General features: G+C 48.6%; 1 protein-coding gene across 2 annotated transcripts in view; it reads left to right on the forward strand.

Annotated features, from left to right (window-relative positions):
- The window catches only part of LOC138293602 (serine-rich adhesin for platelets-like), a 620,895-nt gene that overhangs the window by 264,062 nt on the left and 341,175 nt on the right, over positions 1-15,658 (forward strand). The window lies entirely within an intron of this gene.

Below are 15,658 nucleotides of genomic sequence, written 5' to 3' on the forward strand. Positions count from 1 at the left end.
TTGTGAACAACTATGCTGGGAGCAGCCACAGCCTTAATCTGTCATGGGACATCCTCCTTCTGCACCCCCGTAGGGGTATCGTGGAATAATGCGAATGCTTTAAACCTCCATAGTCTCCCGCTGTTCACCAAAGTATACAAATGATGAACTGGAGGACACCCCAGCGGTAGAGGAGAATTAGGAAGAGAAGCATATGTGCTTGCATTAGATGGCGACATGCTAAACTTCGGGCTGTGGCGCACATAGAACACCTCACAGACATTTGTGTGCAATGAAAAGGTAAGCCTACTAAATAGCAAACATGGATTTCATATATATATTTATATATCAACTATATATCTATATATATATATATATATATATATATGTATATATATATATATATATATATACTCTTATATTCACTTAACCATTGAAATTCACCTGTTAGAGTTATCTCAAGTAACTATAACTCACGCCCCTGCCATGCACAGTTTTTTTCAACACTTTTACTGCAAATATTACATTGATATTATCAATGATTTTATCAAAGATGTCATGAGTGCCGTAATTTGTGGGCTAATTAGCAGTGCATGGCAAGGGCGCCAGTTATATTTACCTTAGGGCACGAGTTATAGTTACTTGAGATAACTCTAACAGGTTAATTTCTATGGTTTTGTAAGTTTAAAATGTCACTATAACTTCCCTGTAAACTTCTTTTTTTAAAGTGAATTTCTGCGTTTTTTTAATTTTATTTTCTAACTATAATGTCCCTGTAACCTTTGATTTTTTTAGTGAATTTCTATGGTTATTCAAGGTGTAGTAATTTTCATTACTAATCCAACTACCTCCGTGTATGGCCTTCAGCCTTGCAGCAGTTGGCAGCAGGAACTGGCCTGTGGCATGTCTCTGCGGCCAACCCCTCTAACCACCCAACCCCAGAGAGAGAGAGAGAGTGAAAGAGAGAGAGAGACAGAGAGAGAGAAAGTGAGAGATTGAGAGAGAGACCGTTTTAGGCTTTGATGAATGATATACTTAGAATGAGATATTTCCGGACAAATTTAAAAGAATATGTTTTCGCCAATAAAGAAGAGTGAAATCACCTTTCAGTATGTTACTTAAAAAGTTCTAGTTCCAGTTGAAAAGAAACTAAAGTAGAAAATGACCACAGATTCACTTAGACTAGAAACCTTAAGAATATTTGATTAGCCTTGAGATAGCCTTAGGTTTATGTATTAGGGGCGAAACACGTGTCAGGGTTTGTTTCTCATCTCTGCACGTCATACTGTTGTTTTGTTTTTCATCTAAGTACTTCGTAATAAATCTTCACTGGACTTACTGATTTGGCTGGATATGCTAATTTAAAACAGACCCTGGATGTGAAGACATGGATTAACTAATTAAAACATGGGTTTACCAATATCTTGTCGTTTAACTATATTTGTGGGGACTGGTACTATTCTCTAGGCTTCATTAAATGTACCTGCCCACCCATGCCAAGGCATTTCTGTGCAAAGCTGCTGTTCACACTACCTTCATCCTTAGGTGTCACCAGCACACTGACTGATCCCGTGCAGTAAGGCAAGGGGCAGACAGTGTTGTGAGTGCACACACGTTCCTAACTGTCCCTGTTCTTCAATAGTCAGAGACAGATTTAGGGAATAATCTAGAGTATAATGGACAGGGCTTACAGAAGTGACAGTACATCCTCTCTACCAAACTTATGGAGTCCGGCGGGCCGGCATGTTTAAGCCAGCTGTGCTCCAGCTGGCTCCACCATCCTAAAGCTTATGCCGATGGACCAAGGGAGTATGGTCTGTTGGTGTAAGGCCATCAGATTGCCCACATTATTAAGAGCGGATGGTCTGAAGGTTTTTTTTCTGTATATCATGGACAGAAACAAATGACACTCACACCCTGATAGGTCATTCAGTTTTTCTTTTTTAATGAATAAAAAGTATAAAAGGTTAGTGCATGCCGATTAAAAACTTGACAGACACACACCAAACTTTCAGTGGTTTCAGAGGAGCTGCTGTCACAGCAGCTTCTGTGACTGCACAGAGATCACCTCTGGCCAGACGATGAGCTCTAAATTTGGCTGTCAGGATCCGTTTCAGAGGGCCATGGGGCAAGCAGAAGCTACTGGGCCCAACCCTGGGGTTGGAGAACATAACTCCTGACGTCCCGGTGCTCATCCTTCTATTGGTCCTAAGCAGCTGGACCAAGTAAAACCTAAACCAGCACTTGACTCTCATTGGTAGTAAAGGTCGAGCAGTCCATGGATGTTCAGAAGGAAGTAGCTGCTAGGCATAAATGGGAATCATAACCCATCATACAAACACCAGTGGCAATAGATAATTGTCCAGTCAAATACTAACTTTTGTAAAAAAAAAAAAAAAAAAGTTAATGTAAACAAACAAGGCATATGCTACACAATAAATAATAAACACAGCCCTCCTAAGGCCAGCGTACCTGTGCTACACCGGGCGGCATCTCCAGAGTCTCTCTGCCCCTTCTAATAGAAGTGGTTATTCAGTATTCGATTAATTGAGTCGACTCACAAGATGCTGCCACACTAGTCCCAGGCCCCCCAGAGGCTAAGTTTTGCCTTAAGAGTTTGTTAGCAGCTTTCAAGCTCTAGGTTTGCGCAATCCCCACCGGCCCGGAACAGACTTGCCTGACCCAGTGACAGCTGGCAATCCCAGGAGGACCAGCATGCTCCTTGCAAGCTAGGGCATCCTAATCTCTTCCCTGATGGGCTCCTCGGTCTCTGGACGACCTGCTTCATTGTGGTATGTCCTTGTCCAGCTCCAGCAGTGATGGGTGATTGTCCCTCATTCCTCTATGGTGGTCCCCTTCTCCTGGTCTTACAGGAGGTCACACACCTCGGCCAGCTGGCGGCGACGGCTTGGTCTACATGCCGGCTCCCTCGTCTGGCAAGACAGGGGGGTCATTGACTTGTACTTTACCACAGACGGCGGCCCACACTTTATGGTGGCCCCTTTCTTGGCAGTATGGGGTTGTTGACCTGGTCTCAGTCAAGGATGATGGCCCCCTCTGTCAGTGGTCTCCTTCCTCTGCCATTCAGTGGTCTCCGACCTGCCTGCAGCCATGGATGACGACCCACACTTAAATTGAGCTATCTGTAGCTTGTGCACAGCATTTCACCCAGATCAAAAAAGAAACTAAGCCCAACCCTACATGGCCCACATTAAGTAGAATACCACTGCCCATAAAAGTGGGGCTTAACCACTAGGAATTCCTCTTTTTTCTTCTGTGGCACGTGGACACACACCCATCGTCAGATAAGTAATATTCTTTTTTTATCTTCCTAGGTATGTATGTAATTTTTTCTGTTTAAAGTGTAGGGCCTGCGGCAGTACTTTGTTGGCTTCATTTGGAGCTTGTATGATATGCTGCCCCCTCCCTGCAAAGTGATTAGGTGGCAGCCGCTGCCTAGGATTATGTCTCCTGCCTCCATGCTGGGCGTGGAGTGGGCATGTTACAGTGTCCTCGTTGTTGGGCAGTGATGCAAATGTCTTTCTCCCACATTCTCAGCCTAACTGCTGAACGGGGGACAGGGTTGGTCTCTCCTGCCTCTATCAGATTTGTTGCTGGGTGATATAGGAAGTTAGTCCTTCACCTCGCTGAGAGATGCGGGGGCACAGTTTAGCACCTGCAGCACACTTTGATTGGGGTTTCTTGGTTGCCTAGTATCAGACATTGACGTGGAAAGTGGTATTTTCCTCTTTTGAGGATACACACTTCCTGGTGTATTTTTGAGTGCAACCACGGAGGGAAGCACACGTCCAAACTGAAGCATATTATTGTCTCCACATTTGAAGAGGACTGTCACGGCGTCTGCTTCTGGGGAGAGGGGCTCCCATGGTTTGTCAGCCCTGCAGAAAATCCTTAATCAAACAGTGGAAGCTACATTTGAGGCTTGGGAGGGTTCTACCTCAGAAATTACCTCCTATGGTTTCATCTGCGGATCCTGATTCTGACCAGTCAGATGAAGAGTAGGTTTGAGGCAGATACATCCAGGGCTCAGATTTAAGGGTCGTGCTTGCGTATATTTTGGAAAATGTTTTGTTCTCTGACGTGTGGAGGATGAAGATTTTTTTCTCTCAACATAGAAAAAATTATCTTAAGTCCCTTTCCATTCATAATGCCAGTCGGGGACTTTTGGTTAAAGAATAGGTCAGTGTGGAGAACTCAGGTTTTGCCCGGTTTCTTGCTTAATGTTATCCTTTTCAGGATTTTGCTGAGGAATTTCCAGCTATGGTGCAGGTTGACTCCCTGACAGAGGGCATGACTTCCAGCGGTTTCATTATTTCAGAGGAGGCTTTGTCCCATGACCAGGTTGACGAGTAGTTTGAGGGTACCATCATATGAGTATATTCAGCCATGACCTTTGCTATTCTGGCAGGGCCTTATGCACCATATGTGGTTCAGTTCCTGTTCCATGGCTTTCGGGATCTGGCTGAGGAGCTCCAAAATGGCAGTGAAGGCACCTATAAGTTGTCAGTATTGGAATAGAGGGTCAGGTTCCTCTAGGACCTGGCGTTTGATTCCTTGTCTGCAGTAGTAGCAGCTTCTGGTTCTGCTGTTTCCTGTGGATCTCATATTTGGATGCTGACCTGGAAGGTTGACAACTCTCAGAAGTCGCTGTTGAGGTTTCAGATTCAGGAGAGACTATGGGTACCCTTTAATCGCTATGTGTTAGGACTCACACTCACACACGCATGCTTCTTGCTGCACCCTCATCACCAGCATGTGTCTGATGACTCATCACCAGTCTATAAATAAAACTGCCAAGGTGTTTCTGGTGCTTGGCTTCGAGCCTTCCTTCACTCGCAGGTGTTCCCGGGTCAGATGGAGTTTCTGTGAATCTTTTCTGGAGTCGTTCATTTCAGTGCGAGGCCTCATCGGAGCTTCCTTCTCTGGAGCGGATAACTTTCACAGCGGCTGGAGAATTTACGAAAAGTATTCCATCTCCCGCAAATAATCGAAAACATTCCAGGAGAAGTCGGTTCATGAGTAATCCCCCTCTCGTTCCCCTGTTTGCAACCTTCTCGAGGTTAGTGATCTTTTGGTGCATTATGAAAAACATTTGTCGATGCTGTGAAACCCGTGATACAAGATTATTTTCCAAAGACAGGTTGAGAATTATTTTTTAAAGGCAGCATTGAAGTTATTTGTTGTGAACTCCTGAAAGCATCGCTCGATATCTATGCAAAATTAGACGTTTATTCTGATTACTTTTGGAGCGAGTCTATTGTGAGAAAACGAATAACAAAAGACAAATTCATAAGTTTGATTTTATAATGATTTTGTTGTGAGTTACAAAAGTGTGTTTAATAGTTGAGCATTCAAGTGCTAATGATTGTTGTGATTTAGCTGAAAGACTCGGTGATTGCTCAATTGAATGATAATAATTATTGTCATTTTTCTGAAAGACTGTGATATTTGTAGTTCTTTTGTTTTTGATTTGTTTTTGGTCTTAGAAATTCCTGCACCAAACCCAGAGGCAACTTTCTTGGAACAACAGTGATGTGCCTTTGTGAACCAGTGTTTTTGTTTCTCTTCCCTTACCAAATCCCTGTTCCCTATCCCTTTCCCCCAGATACTTTTTGCTCGTTCCCTGTTCAGTTCAGATACAAGAGAATAGTGTTTACGGGTAAGGGTTTTATTCTCTTCGCTCCTGCGGGACCTGGATTTCAGGTGAGTGGACATGGTCTTGTCACTAAGAATGCTGGTTAAGCCTTTCAGCCAGGGTAGAGGATATGGCTATGAGTGGATATGGCTGTGGCACTCATCCCAGGATACATCCTGGCAGCAAAGCTCCACCAATCCTTCCTCCTCCAGCACAACCGAATGATTATCCAGAAGCGTGGGCGGAATTTTTTTTTCTTTTTCTCTCCACCTGGGAGAAAGATGCTTCAGACTCGTGGGTACTTCTGCTGGTGAGATGGGGCTACTGGATAGAGTTGTTCTCTCCTCCAGTTCTCTTCTTTACTCAAACCCCAACACCTCGCAGACTGAACAAGCTGCAGCACAGCATTGAAAATCTTCTCTTCAAAGGAGGTATAACTACACTTCGGGAAGCCATGTGGGGTCAGGGATGCTGTTCTTTGATGTTTCTGGTTCAGAAACCTTTGGGCGCCTTTTGTCCGGTTCTCGAAAGCCAGTAAACCTGTTCTTTCCTCATCAGAAGTTCAGCATGGTGAGTTTACAGAATATCTTGCCTCTTCCGTCTCCCAGTATATTTCTGTCCTCTCTTCTGAATGCCTATCTACATTTCCCTATCCATCCCTACTCTCAGAGATTTCTTAATTGCTTTGCTTTGAATTGTCATTTATAACTCTGTGTCCTTCCTTCTGGCCTATCCTCAGCACCTAGGTGGTTTACTAAGACTGGTTCTCCTCGTGTGGAATCTCTACTTCTTGTGTTTAAGTGTTTCCATACCTTGTTGATTGGCTAATCTGTGCAACCTCTTTTTCAAAGGCTCTTCATGCTGTTTAATTGGTCTCCAAATGCCTCAGATCCAAGGATTCCATCTAAACAACTCCCACCTGGTTCCTTCACAACAGAGCCAGTTCATTGAGCCCCTCCTCGATGTAAGGATTGGCAATGTCTTTCTCCCTCAAGCCCGGCAAAAGAAGATGGTGTCTCGCCTCTCGCATCTATTGTCCCTTCAGCATGCCCCTGCTCAAAAATGGCTGAGAGTCCAGGGGGACATGGCAGCTTCACTATTCCGAGTTCCCAGGGCTCAGCTGCACTTGTATCATCTGATCACCCATCTCCTCACTCCGTGGGATCCCAGTGCTCAGGACTACAACACTCCGGTCCATGTTTCTCCTGAAGTTTGTCTTAAGCTCCAGTGGTGGTTGGAAGCCTCACACCTGAACAAGAGGGATATCCGCTCTCCCCGTGTTCCTGATACAATTAATACGGCTGCAAGCAGTGTCGGCTGGTGGGAGGGCAGCACTAGGGAGCTCCACGGTTCAGGGACTGTGGACCAAGACAGAGTGGAGGGAACCGGAGGGAAGTGTCAGCGATTCTCAGTGCTCTTCTCTTCTTTTCCCCTCAAATCCAGAACTGTCCAGTACAGATCAGGACAGATGATCAGGTGGTAAAAGACTATGGCCCTCATTTTGTCCTTGGCTGTAAATGCCGCCTACAGCCGCGGCGAGGGGCACCAAAAGACCGTTGTCGTGTCTACCATCCGTTCACCAAATTATGACCACAGCCGGATTTCCGCCACAAGAAGTGCGGAAATCCGGCTGTGGCCATACTGGCGGATGGTGGTAAGGTGGCGCTGCTACCATCAGCAGCACCACGCCAGTAGACCGCCACCAGCCGTATTATGAAAAAAAATACAGCCTGGCGGTGTTCTGCTGGCGGGCGCTGCTGGCGGTAGCAGCGCCCCATCCCGTCCCCTGCCTGAAGATCCCCTGGATCCAGGTAAGTCGGGTTTCCGACAGGGGAGGGGGGTGGGAGTCTTGTGTGTGTGTGGGGGGTGTGCCTGTATGTGTGAGTGTGTGCGTGAATGCAAGTGTGTGTGTAGTGTTGTTTGCATGCGTGTATGCATGTGTGTGAGTGCGTGTATGAATGGAAATGTGAAAGCGTGTCTGCGTGTCAGTGTGAATGTGTGTACGGATGTGTGCATGAATGAATGGATGCATGCGTGTATGTATGCTTGTATGACTGTGTGAATGAGTGTGTGTCTGCATGTGTGTGTGTATATGGGGGGAGGTTGGAAGGGGGAGAGCGTGGATGAAGGAGGGGGGTGGGGGCGTCTGGGGAGTGTTGGGGGAGAGGGCCTCCTATCAGTGAAGGGAAGGAATTCCCTGTCACTGATAGGGCCTACCGCCATGGTTTTCGTGGCGTTACGAACGCCACAGAAACCAAGGCAGTAGGAAGGTTCATGATACTGCCGGCAGTTACTATAGCGGCTGCTGGCTGCTGGCTGCTACCGCCATGGCGGTCGGACTGGTACATTGGCGGGTTGGCTTTAGCCAATCCGCCAAAGTCATAACGTGGCGGTAAGTACCGCCAGCCTGTTGGCAGTACTACCGCCACATTATCTCTGACTGCCGAGGTCATAATGACCCCCTATGTGAACCATGGAGTGGACCTCAGTCCCCACATCTAGGATTGCTGGAAGAAGAGATCAGCAGTTGGGTTGAAGCAAACTTGATGTCTCTGAAGGCGATTTATCTTATGGGGAGGGAAAATTGGCTTGCTGACCACATGAGCCAGTCCTTCCCTGCCTTCTTCTTTGTTTCTGTCTCTTCGGGCATCACGGATTGGTTTGCGGCTCCATGGGTGGGCTAATTTACCTCTCCCACGGATGCCCCTCTTCCCAGGTTCTGCTTTCTACTTTCTTGTCAGGAGGCCTGGTGGGGGTGGATGAAATGAGTTTTCCTTTGCGACAGGGCCTTCTGTATGCCTTTCCTCCCTTCTCCTTGATCAGCAAGGATGTAGCAAAGATTCGGAAGGAAAAGGTGGAGATTCTTTTAATGGTTCCCTTATGGTGGAGGCAGCCTTGGGTTCCCTTCCCGTTTTACGTAGCTGTCCATCATCCCTGGGTCTTCCTGCTGGATCTTTCTTCTCTCAGAGCCCCATCTCTTCCAGAGACCTCGCTGCAGTGTCTGTCTCTAGGGGGTTTGGAAAATGAAAGGAGGAGACTGCAGTCTTTAGCATGTTCATCTGACATTGTTTCCTTGATTCAGACCTCTAGGAAGTCTAGCAGTTTGAAGGTGTGCGAGCGTCATGGGGGTGATTTTTCTAAATGATGCTCTTCCAGGAATATTCTTACAGCCACATGTGAAAGGGGATCCGTTTTGGGAATTTCGAAGAGATGGGTTCCTTTTGGGCCTGTCACTTCCTACCCCGCAGAGTCAACAGGCCACAACTACAGCAATTAGGTTCCTGTCAGTTTTGCAGTTTGATTCCCTGTCTTCTATATTATTGTATAGTTTTTGTTTATATTGGAAAATTTATGCCGATGCACACAATGATACATTCGTATATAAGAACTAAGTTGCATCACCATTATTACCATTATTAAATTCACTCGTCATGAACTCTCCATCAACCCCGACACAGAAGTATGTGGTCAGGCAGGCTCTTAGACCTAGGCCTGAGGTTACAGATTGACAGGTCACAGGTGGGGTGACGTGTAGCCGGCAGACAAACGCACAAACCGGAATCTTAAATCAGCCCCACAGATAGGCGCAGTGACACCATAATGGTTCTAAGAAATTGGCCTCAATAAAAAACACATGGTCGGAGGGATGCGTACAGTCCCAACACACCATAAAGTCAGATGCCACATGAAGTTAGGAACACAGCCAGTCGGAACACAGCATGTAGAGTAACACACAGCGATCACGTGCGTCTCTGGCCGGGCATCTGGACCCATACCCACTGGCACACACTGTGTCCGCTTAAAGTTGAGGCCCACCTGCATTTGTTATCTGTAGGAAAGTACCATCTTGCCTGGCATGTTACCCCCATATTCCACTGTATATATGTTGTTTTAGTTGTATGTGTCACTGGGACCCTGCCAGCCAGGGCCCCAGTGCTCATAAGTGTGCCCTATATGTGTTACCTGTGTTATGACTAACTGTTTCACTGAGGCTCTGCTATTCAGAACCTCAGTGGTTATGATCTCTCATTTCTTTCCAAATTGTCACTAACAGGCTAGTGACCAATTTCACCAATTCACATTGGCATACTGGAACACCCTTATAATTCCCTAGTATATGGTACTGAGGTACCCAGGGTATTGGGGTTCCAGGAGATCCCTATGGGCTGCAGCATTTCTTTTGCCACCCATAGGGAGCTCTGACAATTCTTACACAGGCCTGCCACTGCAGCCTGAGTGAAATAACGTCCACGTTATTTCACAGCCATTTACCACTGCACTTAAGTAACTTATAAGTCACCTATATGTCTAACCTTTACCTGGTAAAGGTTGGGTGCTAAGTTACTTAGTGTGTGGGCACCCTGGCACTAGCCAAGGTGCCCCCACATTGTTCAGGGCAAATTCCCCGGACTTTGTGAGTGCGGGGACACCATTACACGCGTGCACTATACAGAGGTCACTACCTATGTATAGCTTCACAATGGTAACTCCGAAAATGGCCATGTAACATGTCTATGATCATGGAATTGCCCCCTCAATGCCATCTTGGCATTGTTGGCACAATCCCATGATCCCACGGGTCTCTAGCACAGACCCGGGTACTGCCAAACTGCCTTTTCAGGGGTTTCACTGCAGCTGCTGCTGCTGCCAACCCCTCAGACAGGTTTCTGCCCTCCTGGGGTCCAGCCAGGCTTGGCCCAGGAAGGCAGAACAAAGGACTTCCTCAGAGAGAGGGTGTTACACCCTCTCCCTTTGGAAAAAGGTGTTAAGGCAGGGGAGGAGTAGCCTCCCCCAGCCTCTGGAAATGCTTTCATGGGCACAGATGGTGCCCATTTCTGCATAAGCCAGTCTACACCGGTTCAGGGACCCCTCAGCCCTGCTCTGGCGTGAAACTGGACAAAGGAAAGGGGAGTGACCACTCCCCTGACCTGCACCTCCCCTGGGAGGTGCCCAGAGCTCCTCCAGTGTGCTCCAGACCTCTGCCATCTTGGAAACAGAGGTGCTGCTGGCACACTGGACTGCTCTGAGTGGCCAGGGCCAGCAGGTGACGTCAGAGACTCCTTCTGATAGGCTCCTTCAGGTGTTGCTAGCCTATCCTCTCTCCTAAGTAGCCAAACCCTCTTTTCCGGCTATTTAGGGTCTCTGCTCTGGGGAATTCCTTAGATAACGAATGAAAGAGCTCATCAGAGTTCCTCTGCATCTCTCTCTTCACCTTCTACCAAGGAATCGACTGCTGACCGCGCTGGAAGCCTGCAAAACTGCAACAAAGTAGCAAAGACGACTAGTGTGACATTGTAACGCTGATCCCGCCGCCTTCTCGACTGTTTTCCTGGTGGTGCATGCTGTGGGGGTAGTCTGCCTCCTCTCTGCACTAGAAGCTCCGAAGAAATCTCCCGTGGGTCGACGGAATCTTCCCCCTGCCACCGCAGGCACCAAAGAACTGCATTACCGGTCCTCTGGGTCTCCTCTCAGCACGACGAGCGAGGTCCCTTGAACTCAGCAACTCTGTCAAAGTGACTCCCACAGTCCAGTGACTCTTCAGTCCAAGTTTGGTGGAGGTAAGTCCTTGCCTCCCCACGCCAGACTGCATTGCTGGGAACCGCATGTTTTGCAGCTACTCCGGCTGCTGTGCACTGTTCCAGGAGTTCCTTTGTGCACAGCCAAGCCTGGGTCCACGGCACTCTAACCTGCATTGCACGACCTCCTGAGTTGTCCTCTGGCGGTGTGGGACTCTCTTGTGCAACTTCGGGTGAGCACCGTTTCACTCCACTTCGTAGTGCCTGTTCCGGCACTTCTGCGGGTGCTGCCTGCTTCTGAGAGGGCTCCTTGTCTTGCTGGATGCCCCCTCTGTGCCCTCACGCAATTGGTGACATCCTGGTCCCTTCTGGGCCACAGCAGCATCCAAAAACCCTAACCGCAAGCTTTGCAGCTAGCAAGGCTTGTTTGCGGTCTTTCTGCGGGAAAACACTAATGCACGACTCTTCACGACGTGGGACATCCATCCTCCAAAGGGGAAGTTTCTAGCCCTTGTCGTTCTTCCAGAATCCTCAGCTTCTACCATCCGGTTGCAGCTTCTTTGCACCCACAGCTGGCATTTCCTGGGCATCTGCCCACTCCCGACTTGATCGTGACTTTTGGACTTGGTCCCCTTGTTCCACAGGTCCTCTCGTCTGGAAATCCATCGTTGTTGCTTGCTGGTGTTGGTCTTTCCTGCAGAATTGCCCTATCACTACTTCTGTGCTCTTTGGGGAACTTCAGTGCACTTTGCACTCACTTTTCAGGTTCTTGGGGTGGGCTATTGTTCTAACCCTCACTGTTTTCTTACAGTCCCAGCGACCCTCTACAAGGTCACATAGGTTTGGGGTCCATTCGTGGTTCGCATTCCACTTTTGGAGTATATGGTTTGTGTTGCCCCTATCCCTATGTGCCCCAATTGCATCCTATTGTAACTATACATTGTTTGCACTGTTTTCTATTGCTATTACTGCATATTTTGGTATTGTGTACATATATCTTGTGTATATTTGCTATCCTCATACTGAGGGTACTCACTGAGATACTTTTGGCATATTGTCATAAAAATAAAGTACCTTTATTTTTAGTATATTGGTGTATTGTGTTTTCTTATGATATTGTACAAGTGACACTAGTGGTACTGTAGGAGCTTCACTCGTCTCCTAGTTCAGCCTAAGCTGCTCTGCTAAGCTACCTTTTCTATCAGCCTAAGCTGCTAGACACCCCTCTACACTAATAAGGGATACCTGGGCCTGGTGCAAGGTGTAAGTACCCCTTGGTACTCACTACAAGCCAGTCCAGCCTCCTACATTATCAGGATCTTATTTATGACTCCAAGACAACTGCTCGCATTCTTCAGGGGACTCTGCCCGGACGGATCCACATTTGTGTAACAAGGAAGGTGATGAGACATCCCAATTGACTGGAAGTTCTGCTGAATCTGTGGTGGGGAGGTCTGTCCTGAAGCCACTGTCAGAAGGGTTAGAAACTATATTAGAGAATTAGTCCCAGCATTTGGAGTACGTCAAACTAGAAAGAAGCATAACCTGCGGAAGTCACCTTTTTCAAAAGCACGTTAAGAAAGGTGAAAGTTGTTTGTCACTTGGACCACTGCGCATGACGCAGATAATATGCATAGGCCCTGGGTGTGATATCGGGCTTGCACCTCAGTTATGAGAGGTGTCTATTGCTTGGACCGCTGGGCATGACACAGATGGTATGCTTGTTCCCTGGGTGTGACACAGGTTTGATCGCTTGGACCGCTGGGCGTGACACTGATAGTATGCATAGGCCCTGGGTGTGATTTTGGCTGGCACCTCAATTTTGAGAGGTGTCTCTTTGACTGCTGGGCGTGACATAGATGGTATGCATAGGCCCTGAGCGTGATATAGGTCCTGCACCTCAATCTTATTTTTTTTAGTCTAAAAGGGTTTCTCCGTGCTACCAGTTTCTTAACACTGTTGGTATCTGAAAGAAATGAGAGGTGTTGTTTGCTTGGACCTCTGGGCGTGACACAGATGGTACACATGATCCCTGGTTGTGATATAGGGTGTGATTTGCACGTCAGGGAATAACAGATTTTGATCTAGGAGATTAGATGTAGCTTGTGTTTGGCCAAGAAGGGCCTATGGTTGTTGAGTTATCCTTTTTTTCTCCACATAAATTATTATCTTTGCCCCAGAGCTGATATTGACAAGACTATCAGGGTCACTTAGGCCCTCATTATGAACATGGTGGTCCGTTCCACACCGCCGGCGGTGGCGGCAGAAACCGCCAACAGAGGAGCGGTCCGGACGCCAAATAATGAACCAAACGAAACTCTTGCATCACGCGCACCACCCACTGCCAGGAAAGTAGTCCCGCTGATGACGGCAGAGTCCACCCACAAGCCGTCGAAAAGGCCCAACCCGCCCATCAAATTATGAACACCATTCTGCCGCCAGTTCCGGAGCGGGAACCACTGCCACACAAAGCCAGGCGGAAATGAAACAAATAGAAGGTAACACTCACTGGAGTACAACAAAACGTGCAGCGACAGACATAGACAGAGAGCTGCAGATCATGCCAGCCTTGCTCCTTGCCATATATCTACATGACCGAGACCGCCGACGAAGACGACAACGGTAAGTACCGCAACCTACGACACAATGGAGGAAAGGGCAAACTTACATACTCACTCACTACACCCACCCCGAAAAGCCTCCCCCAACCATTCCCAGCAGCACTAGTCAGACACCCCACACCAAGAGGGACGTACCCGACTGGAGGCCACTGCAACGTGGCCATAGGACATACAATAGCCCCATACACATAAATCATTTAAACAAACACCAGGGTGGGACTGCGTGCAGCCCAAACACAGGCCACACTGACACTTTATTAACTCACTCAGTGAGCTAGATGAAGCAAACAGGGCCAATGGCCAGTCCAACAAGATTCAATTTTCCCTGGCCACAACTGGCCACACCTGACTCCCACAAGTGCTGGGTACTCCACAAAACAGGGCACCATAGGGGGATCCAGGCACCTCACGGAATGGGGTGGAGAGGTGGGGGTGGGGATTTACGACAGAGGTGGGACTTAGACTTGTGGGAGAGGTAGGAGGGGGGTGGGCTTCTCCTTTGAAGGGGGTGGGGGCTTTTTGGCTCGGGTGGAGCTGGATGCCTTAGGCTCTGAGCAGTCCTTCTTCTTCACTGGAGAAGGGGCACGGGAATGGGAAGGCTGGACCGGGGTGGGCTGCAATGTGGAAGGTGCAGAAAGGGCAAGGAGGGTCAAGACGGGGTGGGCCAGTGGGTTCGAACAGGTCTACACAGGAGAGGAAAAGTTTCTTGGGAGCAAGTGGGGTGGGCGTGGATGAGGGCATGGGAGTGGAGGCAGAGGGAGTTGATGTATGGGGTGTAGGTGTGCGTGTATTGGGTGCCGGTGACTGCTCAGTATGCTGTGGTGTGGTGGATGTCTGATGGGTGGGTGTCTTGCTGCATTTGAGTGTTTTGGGAGGTGGGGGGTGGACACAGTGGGAGAAGACAGACAGCTAGTGTGGATGTATGTTGGGTGTGTGTCTGCAAGTCGGATGAGTGTGCTGCATGTGCCAACTACAGTGGAGGTGGTGAGTGCAGGTGTGGTGTATGGGGCGCATGTATGGCTGTCTGCTATTGTGGTGAGTGCAGGAAGAGGAGCAGTAACAGTGAGTGATGGTGCAGTGCATGAGGGTGTGCATGTAGAGGGGACAGACAGGGAGGCGGAAGAGGCAGGCACAGTTGGGGAAGTGGACGTTGTTGTGTGTGTAGGTGTATGTTGGCTGTGTGAATGCTTGTGGTGGGAGGTGTGGTGCTTGTGTTTGGAAGTGTGTTTTTTGTGTGTTGAAGTGCTTGACTGCGTGTCTGAATGTGTGCCTTGGACGGGTGAAGGGAGTGGGGTGCTGGAAGGGGTAGAGGAGGTTGGAGGGGGGACGGAATGGCCAGGGAAACTGGCTGCCGTCCAAGAGGAGGCCAGAGCCTGAAAAGATCTCTGTAGGGCAGACACAGCACCGTGAATGCCATCCAGATAGGCATTAGTCTGCTGCACCTCTGATGCTAGCCCCTGGATGGCATTGACGATGGTTGTCTGCCCTACAGAGATGGTTCTCAGGAGGTCAATAGCCTCCTCTGTGAGGGCAGCAGGGCTGACTGGGGCAGGGGACGAGGTGCCTGGGGCGAAGGAGACGCCCACCTTTTTAGGTGGGCAGGCACGGCCAACTCGGTGGGGAGCAGAAGGGAGGGCACTGATGGTTTGGGTGGTGGTGGAAGATGTCACGGTCGTGATTTGTCCACTAGTGTCCGCCACCGCCGGAGAACCCCCATCAGAGGAGGTTTCAGAGTCACTACCACCGGTGGTAGTAGCCTCCCCTGTGGAAGTCCCCTCGCCCTCCCACCCACTGGTCCCCTGGGCGTCTGTTGTCTCTGCCTCCGAGGATCCGTGGGCCGCTGTCTCCCCACTAGCCGGTGCCTCAGCTCCCTCACCTGATGTTGA

This window comes from Pleurodeles waltl, chromosome 4_2 (genome assembly GCF_031143425.1).
Source record: "Pleurodeles waltl isolate 20211129_DDA chromosome 4_2, aPleWal1.hap1.20221129, whole genome shotgun sequence".
Classification (NCBI taxonomy): domain Eukaryota; kingdom Metazoa; phylum Chordata; class Amphibia; order Caudata; family Salamandridae; genus Pleurodeles; species Pleurodeles waltl.